The sequence below is a fragment of the Myotis lucifugus genome, unplaced genomic scaffold, assembly GCF_000147115.1.
Source record: "Myotis lucifugus unplaced genomic scaffold, Myoluc2.0 scaffold_6, whole genome shotgun sequence".
Lineage (NCBI taxonomy): Eukaryota > Metazoa > Chordata > Mammalia > Chiroptera > Vespertilionidae > Myotis > Myotis lucifugus.
The window spans coordinates 2,250,805-2,260,892 of NW_005871054.1; the positions used below are offsets into that span (position 1 = coordinate 2,250,805).

Below are 10,088 nucleotides of genomic sequence, written 5' to 3' on the forward strand. Positions count from 1 at the left end.
TAAACATATGTACCTTTCTCCATAACAAAAGTAGTTATTTTCTGATATTTTAAATAATGTATGCTCATTGTAAAAAATGCAAACAATACCAAAAAAAAGCATAAGGAAGACAAAAATCACCGGGATCTGACCGCCATCAACATTCTGCTGACCCTCCTTTTCTACATCTCTTTATCCAGATGTTCACATAAATGTGATCTTACACACATACAGCGGCTTTCTTTTGCTCAAATACATGTATTAAAAGGAAACTTTCTATTAGCATCACTAATAGCAAACTGCCATCACTTGTCAGAATAGAAGGCAACCCCCAACAAGCAAATACAACACAAAGCAACGTTATTAAATATCCAGTCAGATACCCCAGCTCCCAGGTCTCCAAAGCCTCAGGCCCAGTCTCTCAGAGTTAAAAGGGGGGAATTAGCAAGCATTCCACAGGGTTGACGGGTTAGACCAGTGGTTCTCAACCTTCTGGCCCTTTAAATATAGTTCCTCATGTTGTGACCCAACCATAAAATTATTTTCGTTGCTACTTCATAACTGTAATGTTGCTACTGTTATGAATCGTAATGTAAATATCTGATATGCAGGATGGTCTTAGGTGACCCCTGTGAAAGGGTCGTTCGACCGCCAAAGGGGTCACGACCCACAGGTTGAGAATCACTGGGTTAGACCAAAGGGAGTCTTTCCCCCAGATACAATTAGAAGTATTGAAAGAGGATTAAAAGACAATCTCTCTCTACTTCCACTGGTATCTGTTCCATATCTATGCCGTAGACTCAACTTTCTGGGGTGCCCTCAAGTATCTCCCACATTCTAGAAAAAAGGCGGGGGGCAGAGCCTGTCGGGTCCCCTCAGGACAGTGAGAGGAGAAAGGCCCTATTCCTGCTTTCTCTCTCCCCTTCCAGGGGACCCAGCCCCTTCGCCCCAGAAGCCTCAGAAATCTAGAAAGCCTCTCACCGCACCTTGGAGGCTCCAATCCAGGCCCTGCCTCCCCTCAGTGCCAGGCATCCCTCCTTCCTCAGCCTGGAGCCCACAGGAGACATCAGGGTTCTTCTTCTCCCTTTTTCACAAAGACTCTTCTGTCTCAGGAACCACCATTCCTGGGCAGGAGACCCAGTCTTGTGTGTGTCCATGCTGGCACAAGCCTTTCTGCCATGGGCTGGGTCCTCTGGAAGGGGAGAGAGGGCAGGAATAGTGTGGGCAAGCAGGGCACCCAGGGACCGGCCCATGCTGCAGACCCTTCAACCCCAAAAGTTGTCTAACCCTCACTTATCTAACCCTCTTCCTGGCCTGGGAGGCAGGGAAGGGCCATGAGGCATTCAATAGTGGTCCTGGGACCATCTGGTAACCATACGGAAAGTGATAGCATTGGATTTTTACCTTACCATACCCTACATCATATACAAAATAATAAAAGCCTACTTTGCTAAGTGTCCGACCGTTTGTTCCACCATTTGACCAGTCGCTATGACGTGCACTGACCACCAGGGGGTAGACGCTTCAACCGGTAGGTTAGCTTACTGCTGAGGTCTGGTTGATTGGGACTGGGAGAGACAGGCCAGACACACCCTGGACAAATCCGTGCACCAGGCCACTTTCAGCCCGATCCCTGCAGGCCAGGCCAGGAGACTCCATTGGTGCATGAATCTGTGCACAGGGTCTCTACTATACAAAATAAATTTGGTGTGTGAAGGCCTAAAGATGAAAGGAAACCTTAAAACTTTTTAAAATACAGGAGAAATTTAAAAATTGCTTTGTGATTTGAGGGTAGAGAAGGATTTCTCAAAAAGACACCAAAGAACAAACCATAAGTTAAAATGCTGAGAAATTCAACTGTTAAAGTTACCTGACTACTTTTCTAAAGTCACCATAAACAAAGTTAAAAGGCAAATACAAACTGGGAAAACACATCTGCATTTCAGATAACTGATGAAAGATTAGTATCCAGATTCTATGGGGGTGGACATTTTAAAAGAACATTAAAAAAAAAATAGACAAAAAACAGGAAATTCGCAGAAGAGGAAACATTAATATCCAATAAACACACAAAAGACATTCAAATGCACTACTCACCAGGGAAATGCAAGTTAATATTACAATGAAATGTTGATTCACATCCATGTGGTTGGCAAAAATGTAGAGGCCTGAGAATGCCAAGTTATAGAGGGAGTTTGCCGAAAGGAGAACTCTCTTAGCCTGCTGGAGGGAGTGAAGACAGCCTTAGGCAAGCAGATTGGTGCTACCTGGTAAAGGTGAAGACATGTATGTATGCATAGCTTCTTACCTGGATTCTTTTATGTTTTTTAACTAAAAGAATTAACAAATTTATTTTCACATTTCACAATACAAATGAAACTTGCCTCTTTTTTTTTTTGTCCCCCTACTCCCCTCTGAAACTATTCTCTCTGATAAGAAGGGGGAGCAAGTCTTCCTTGTCATGCCATTAGAAAAAAACCAGCCCAAACCGGTTTGGCTCAGTGGATAGAGTGTCAGCCTGTGGACTCAAGGGTCCCAGGTTTGATTCCGGTCAAGGGCATGTACCTTGGTTGCGGGCACATCCCCAGTAGGGAGTGTGCAGGAGGCAGCTGATCGATGTTTCTCTCTCATCGATGTTTCTAACTCTCTATCCCTCTCCCTTCCTCTCTGTAAAAAAATCAATAAAATATATTTTTTTAAAAAAACAAACAAAAAAAACACCCAAAGTCACAGCACCATGGTCGCCTGGTGAAGTAGAGAAGTAATATAAAACTGACAGCAAGAGGCTCCCCTCTCTCCTTATCTGTCTGGTGGAGTCATTCCTGGCCAGTGGACATCATCAGGGGATGGGTGAGAGGTCTCATCATTGGGGGACCAGCTGACATCATCCCAGGAGCGGGAGGGCCCATCACTGGCATCATGGGAGGGCCAGGGAGACTGGGAGGAAGTGGGATCATTTCCTCCGCAGGAGGAGGAGCAGAGAATAGAATAGAGGTATCTTTTTGTTGCTTTGCCAATCGGGCTCTGAGCCTGCGCTTCCATTTCTGGTAGTAATCTTTCGCATTCTCTTTGTGTTTCCTCCCACTGCAACGTGTCTTTCTCACGGCAGGTGAGTCATGGGTGAGGTATGTGTGGCAAAGGTCACAATAAAACTTGGGCGTGTGGCTCTGCAGGCTGTCGGCCGCTCCATTAAGTGCTACTGGAAATGACTTACCTGGATTCTTTTCTCCTCAATTCTTCTGAAACTTGGCCGCCCACTACATCTTCCTCAGGTGCTGCTCTGAGCACAGCCCTTTCCTCTTTAGATGCCCAACGGCTCGCCATTGCCTATGAAGAAACGCCACACTCTAATGACAGTTTAGCCTTTCATGGGTGTAACACCTTTTGGTTTATGTCCCACTCTGCCCTATGTTCTTTTACTAGTACTCCTCCCGTAAAATTAATTCCCAGGCTGAAACGCCTCTTTTAAGTCCTTAACCATATTAAATGTTAAGTAAGGGAGAGGTGGAGCTGGGGATAATCTAATTTTACACCTTCATGTTACAGATGAGAATCCTGGGGCCCAGGGAGGCTCAATGTCTACTCGAGGAGGAGACCGCAGCTTTTCCGAGTTCCTGGTCAGGGCTCCTACCACTATAACCTCTCCTGGGCGGACCTATCGCAGGTCTGGCTAGGGGAGAACATGGAGGCCAAACCACCTTGGCTCTCTTCACGTCACCCTACCTTACACAGCCCAGGAGTCACAGCCACCATTTGTCGCAAAGTAAACACATGCAGGGGAGCTGGACAGGAAAGCACTGGCTCTGCTGGCAGCTCGCCGGTCCCAAAGCACCGAACCCCCGATTGGGATGCCCTTGTGTTCACCTTGTCAGCAGAGAGCAGCCAGATCTCTCCTTTACTGTAATTGGGTTAGTCTTTTGGGTTTGCCCTCCTTCCAGCTGTCAAAAGACATTATACAGAAATGGACTGCTGCATCGGCTACAGTTCAGGTGCGGGCTGAGGCCAAAGCAGAGGAAATTTCCAGTCCGTTCGTTAATCACCCTAAATACCAGGTTGCTGCTGGCTGCACTTTCTTCCAGCTGTAATCACTTCTGCTCCAACCGGAGCTCAGAGGTCACCCTGTGAGCTGCAGTGCCCTCAGCAGAGGCCTGGGTGCAAACACATGGAGGGTGGGGGTTGGGGCAGCATCCCAGAAGGCCCTGAGGGTTGTACTCGCCCGGCAAGTCTCCCCATGCCTAGAGGGCATGACATTAAATAGCAAATTTAAAAACACGATGAGTCAAGACAGAGCCCACAGAAGAAAGAAAAAAGTTTTTCCTCCTGCTTTTGAATAAGGGGCCCTGAATTCCTTGCACTGGGCCCCCAGCCCAGCTGTATCTTATCTGTCCAGGCTGCTATAACAAAATAGCATACAGTGGGTGGCTTAAGAACAACAAAAAATTATATCTCACAGTTTTGGAGGCTGGACATCCAAGGTCAGGGTGCCAGCAGGGTCCGGTGAGCACGCTCTTCCAGGATGCAGACTTCTCACTGTATCATCTAGAGGAGAGGGGGTAGGAAGCTCTGTGGGGCCTCATTTGTGAAAGGACTAATCCCACTCACGAGGCTCTACCCTCAAGATGAAGCACCTCCCCAAAGCCCCACCTTCTCGTACCATCACCTTTCACCATATGCATTTGGGAAGACACAAACATTCACACCATAGCCGTTTCTAAACTCTAATGGGCAGCAGGGAACATGTTTCCCCAGAACCCCACAGGTGCCTATAAAAGTGAAGCCCAGCCCATTGGCACCCAGGAGGATCTGTGGAGCCAGGTCTGTGAAGATTTCTGACAGCTGACCCCCAGGGATCCTCAAACTTCAGTGAGCAAAAAATCCCCTAGCGAGGGGGATTTCAGGGGCCACCCCAGAGGCTCTGACTCTGAGGAGGGCCTGAGATTTTGCATTCTAACATGATCCAGGAAGCCGAGGCTACAGGTCAGTGGTCCATACTTTGAGGGGGTTACACTGGTAACTCCCTTAACAGAGGAGGCAACAGGGACCAGTGCCTGGCCCAAGGGCACACGGTCATTGAGAACAGGCACCACAGAACCCATATCTCCACGCTCCAGTAGCACCTTCCCATTGACCCGTCATGTTCTCATGGAGTGTGAGGAAGGAGGGGGTAAGTTAGGACCATGCTCTGTGAGTTTCCATAAAAGCTTGTTGAGCAAGTGAGTATTCAAGCAACTGAATACGCCCCCCTCATTCTCCCTCTGAGGCAAGGCAAGTAGCACCCGGGAGCAGGAAAATCGCCCTTGGAGCCTCAGTTTCCCTAATGGTAGCCGATATTCATGAAGCACTTTGCAGGCATTTACCTTCTCCACGAACCTATGGAACAGATAGTTCTTACCCCCATTTTACAGGTGAGGAAACTGATACTCAGAGGGTTTAAGTAATTTGCCTGAAATCACACAACCAGAGTGCAGAGGCAGGCAGGATTTAAACAGATGCCCTCCGACTTCACAGCCCAAACTCTCCGCCACTCCACCCTAAAGAGACTATACCTTCGGGACACTGACTCAGTTCTGGCTGCTTTCCTGGGGGCCCTCCCATTCCCCTCTTAAGTCCCCACTTTTACCACCCAGCTCAGCCTCGCTCCCTTTGAAGATTCCCCTCAGATGTGCAGCAGCTCTACTCATTTAGGCTCCGCAGGCAGCTCTCTGGGTCTGATCCAATCCACCTGACCCCCAGCCAGTGCTTCTCCTGAGTACCGTGCTGGCCACAGAGTGGGTGTGAGGGACCCCTGGCCGCGGCCATGTGCTTTAGAGGGGCCTGCTCTGCTCCTTCTTTAGCTGAGAAGCTCTTTCATTTGAGATGGAGAGTCTTGGGGCAAGGGGCCGTCGGAGGGGGGGGCGGGGGTTAGTCAAGGACCTGAAGCCCCTCCTTTGAAATGTTCTGAGTACCAAGTGCCCTGGAATTCCCTGCATAAATGGCCCTGAGCCATTCCCAGGCTTTGCAGGAAATTGTCCCCTGGCCCATCCTCCCAAGGGCAGCACTGCTCTCAGGGGCAGCACCAGCTGAGTATATATACCCCTCTAGGCCTAAAGGATGTCTAGGAGAAGGGAGTGGAGTGTCTGTAGAGATGAACATGAGGCTCATCAAGATTCCAAATAAAGAAGGGGTTGGAAAGAGATGAGTAGGCCACTACCTGGGGGCCAGGGCTGAAAGCCAACTCTTCCAATAGTGCCATTATGTTCATTTTCTATTGTTACATAGCAAATTACTGCAAATTTAGTGACTTACACTAGTATATATTTACTATCTCACAGTTTCTGTGGGTTAGGAAACTGGTAGGCTTAGTGGGTCCTCTGTTTCAGGGTGCAAGGTGTTGTCAGGGTTGGGGTCTTATTTGGAGGCTTGAATGAGAAGAACCTGCTCCTCAAAGGTTGTTGGACTGAAGGCTTCCGTTCTTTGCCTGCTTTGGCCAGAGTCCACCCTCACTCCCTTATCATGTAGGCCCCTCCAACATGGCAACTTGCTTCATCAAAGCCAGGAAGGGAGCGCCTGCTGGCAAAAGAGAAGTTACTCTCTATCTTGCGTAACCTAACCATGGAAGTGACAGCCCATCCTATTTAACACATTCTATTGGTTAAAGCAAGTCAGGGGTCTCACCCTCATTCAAAGGGAGAGAGTTATATGGTGGTGTAAATATCAAGAGTTGGGGACCACTGGGGGCCATCTTAGAAGCTGCCTGTTACAGCCACGTCCAACCACAGGACTCAAAGGAATCAGAGGAAGGTCTACAGGCAAACCTCGCCTTCTCAGGCCATTTGAAGTTATATATTTAATAATGGAGGAGAATAAATAATATGTTAGTCAACAGTGGGTTAGCTTGAACTACAGCTTTTAAATATTTATTTATTTATTTATTTAAATATGTTTTTTATTGATGAGAGAGAGAGAGGGAGAGAGGGAGGGAGAGGGAAAGAGAAACATTTGGGCAGCTTGATCAGGAAGCTGCAACTTTGCATTCCCCAGGGAACCACTGGCCCATTTCCCCACAGATCACTGGGGGAAGGGGTCCAACAAAGGGGAAATACTAGCAGATGCATGTGCAGTGACGTTGGGGTGACTAGGGAAGGTGCCTGTCAGTCAAACCTTGGAACACAGATCATTGGCCAGAATGGGCAGGACCACTGCAAGCCCACAAAAATATGGGATACATAATCCCCCAAACAAAGGAGCTTGCTCTGCTGGCTCTTGGCTCTTGGCTCTCCTGCATTCGCCCATGTGTCCCACAGCTATGCCATGGACTGATGGACTGCAGTGGGGAACACAAACTAGGCTAGCCTGATGCTGCACTGGACACTGCTCCGATATGGAGCAAAATTTCTGGACATTGGCTCTGATTCTAGCTCTGCTGAAGCCACAGCTACACTTCTTCCTTGGGGGGAACAAAGGGAAATGGGACCGTGGAAACTCGGGGGTTCGAGTCCACAGGAATAAGCTTCCTACAGCACCGCATTCTCCTATGCGGGCTCTTGAAATTCTTATCCCAGTGGCACCCCAAGAACTCCTCTTCCACCGATAACAGTAGAGTTTCCTTTGACTTCCTTCCCCCTTTGCAAAGACAGTGTTGCCTCCATTTGTAATTGAAACCCTTTATTACATTTAAATTTGTGTTTCTATGACTTTCCCTCTGAACCTGTTATAACACGGGTCTGGTTCCCTCACTAATTAAGGAGTAAAGTAAAACCTTAAACACACTTTCATTCTTGTATCTGTTCAAACAAGAGTCATGCTTTTACTTTTTCCTGAATATTATTTTTTAAGGAGGCTACTGTTAAAAAAAAAAAAAAAAGACAAAATGGAGTTCAGCACCAAACCAAAACATAATGACTAACCTAACTGCAGTTTCAGCCTCTCCCAGGAGTGAAATTTTAAGTCAATCAGTCTGGAATTTCCTGATCGACACTAGGGATGAGGTGATCTGCCTGATAAAAAGTCCTGCATTCCCCTAAGGAAAGTTGTTCTTGCCGGAAATCATCCATTCTTTTAACTTCTTAGTCCCACCCTCTTTTTGAGTATAAAAATCTTCCATGTTGTACAACCCCTGGGAGGGTCCTTCTATTGCTCGATGGGATGCTGCTCGATTCATGAATCACTTAATAAAGCTAAACAGATTTTCAAATGTACTAAGTTGAATTTTGTTCTCTAACACTGCAAAGGTAACTACTAGAACCAAAATTCCAAGAGTCTCTTAAATTTCCATCAGCTGAGACTGCTTAAACTATGGTGCATACATACAATAGAACAGGATGCGGATGTAAAAAAGAATAAGAAAGTTCTCATGACACAGAATCTCTGAGATACATCTACTCAGTCCAGCTACGGGGTTGCCTTATTTGCTGTTCCTTATATGAAGTACACTCTTCCCTCAGGGGAAGTTCCCTCTGCGTTAAAAGTGCACCTCTAGGTATATGCATGGTTCACTCTCTCACTTTCTTCTGGCCTGGGCTCACATATCATTTCACGGGCAAGGGTTTTGCTAACCACCCTCTGTAAAATAGCAACAATTGCCTCCCCTCCTTCCATACACACTTCCTCCTTATCCCCCTTAACCTGCCTTTCTCCATAGCATTTATCACTTTCTACTATAAATTTACTTGTTTATTTCCCACAAAAATGTAAGCTCCATGAGGGCAAGGAATGTATCTGTTTTGTTTGCTACCAAATTCCAAGTACCTAAAAACATGCTTGGCACATTGTAGGTGCTCAGTAAATATTTATTGAGTGAGTGAATATATTAAGTGAAAAGGCAAGATGCTGGGCAGTGATTTTTAGCACGCTTCTATGTTTTGTGTTGTTGTTGTTTTTTTAATTTTCAAATCAGCAAACATTTATTCAGTGCTACTATGTAGAAAACAGTGTGGATTTCCCATGAAGGATTAGAAAGTTGAGTAGCAGTTTATAACCCAATCAAAAGATAAGGCAGGCCATAAAGTGATGATAATAAGGAATATATGGAAAGCAAATTTAAGTTAGAGACATTTTATGCAATGATTTATAATTAAAACAATGTAGCAATGAATAACCATGTACCTATGTATTTTTTTCTATTATAGTTGACTTTAAACACTATTTTATATTGGTTTCAGGTGTACAGCATAGTGGTTAAATAATCATATATTTTACAAAGTGTTCCCCTGATATTCCCAGTACCCACCTGGCACCATATATAGTTATTATTTATGGTTTTTGTTTTTGTTTTTTTAATTTGTATTTATTGATTAGAGAGATAGAGAAAGAGACATCGCTTTGTTGTTCCACTTATTTATACATTTATTAGTTTATTCTTGTGTATGTGCCCTGACAGGGATCAAACATACAACCTTGGGGTATTGGGACAATGCTCTAACCAACTAAGCTACCTAGCCAGGGCCTATTTGTGTGTGTGTTTTATATACATACTAGAGGCCCAATGCATGAAAATTTGTGCAAGAATGGGCCTTCCTTTCCCTGGCTGCCAGCACTGCCTTCACTCCAGCCCGGAGCCACCTTTCTGCCTTTGTTCAGGCCCAGAGCCACCTTTCCACCTTCCCACACTGCCCAGAGGCCAGGAGCGGCTGGGGTGGTGCGGAATGCCTATGTCATTGCCATGGTGATGATGCAAGTGTCCCGCCCCGCCCCCGGCTGCTCAGTGCCTGCATATGCAAATTAACCCACCATTTTTGTCGGGTTAATTTGCATACTCACTCCTGATTGGCTGGTGGGTGTCGTGAAGGTAGTCAATTTGCATCTTTCTCTTTTATTAGTGTAGATATACTAAAGGCCCAGCATGCGATTGAAATCACATGAGGAGGAGCCCCGCCTCCCACCATGCAAAGAAGCACCCCGGGGGCTGCTGGGACCCACGCTTGACTTCCGCCCCAGGCCCCCCCGCCCCCCTGCTTGTGTCCACTCCGGGCCACCGGAGCTGCCGTGCCAGCTTGGGCAGGCCCCCCTGTGTCTGTCTCCATCTTCGCTTCAGGCCTCACCTGCGGGCAACCTCCTCCTGTCTGGTCGTGACCTGTTATGGCATCCTGGCCTAATTTGCATAATATATATATATATATATATATATATAT

General features: G+C 46.6%; 1 long non-coding RNA gene across 1 annotated transcript in view; it reads right to left on the reverse strand.

Moving 5' to 3' along the window:
* Nucleotides 1–627: 627 nt before the first annotated feature.
* LOC102431636 overlaps nucleotides 628–10,088 on the reverse strand; it is a 12,664-nt gene continuing 3,203 nt past the window's right edge. The window contains exons 2-5 of the long non-coding RNA XR_002826887.1: nucleotides 4,431–4,518; nucleotides 3,194–3,306; nucleotides 2,077–2,202; nucleotides 628–1,171 (exon numbers count right to left, since the gene is read on the reverse strand). This is a non-coding gene — a long non-coding RNA (uncharacterized LOC102431636). The remainder of the gene's footprint in view (nucleotides 1,172–2,076; nucleotides 2,203–3,193; nucleotides 3,307–4,430; nucleotides 4,519–10,088) is intronic.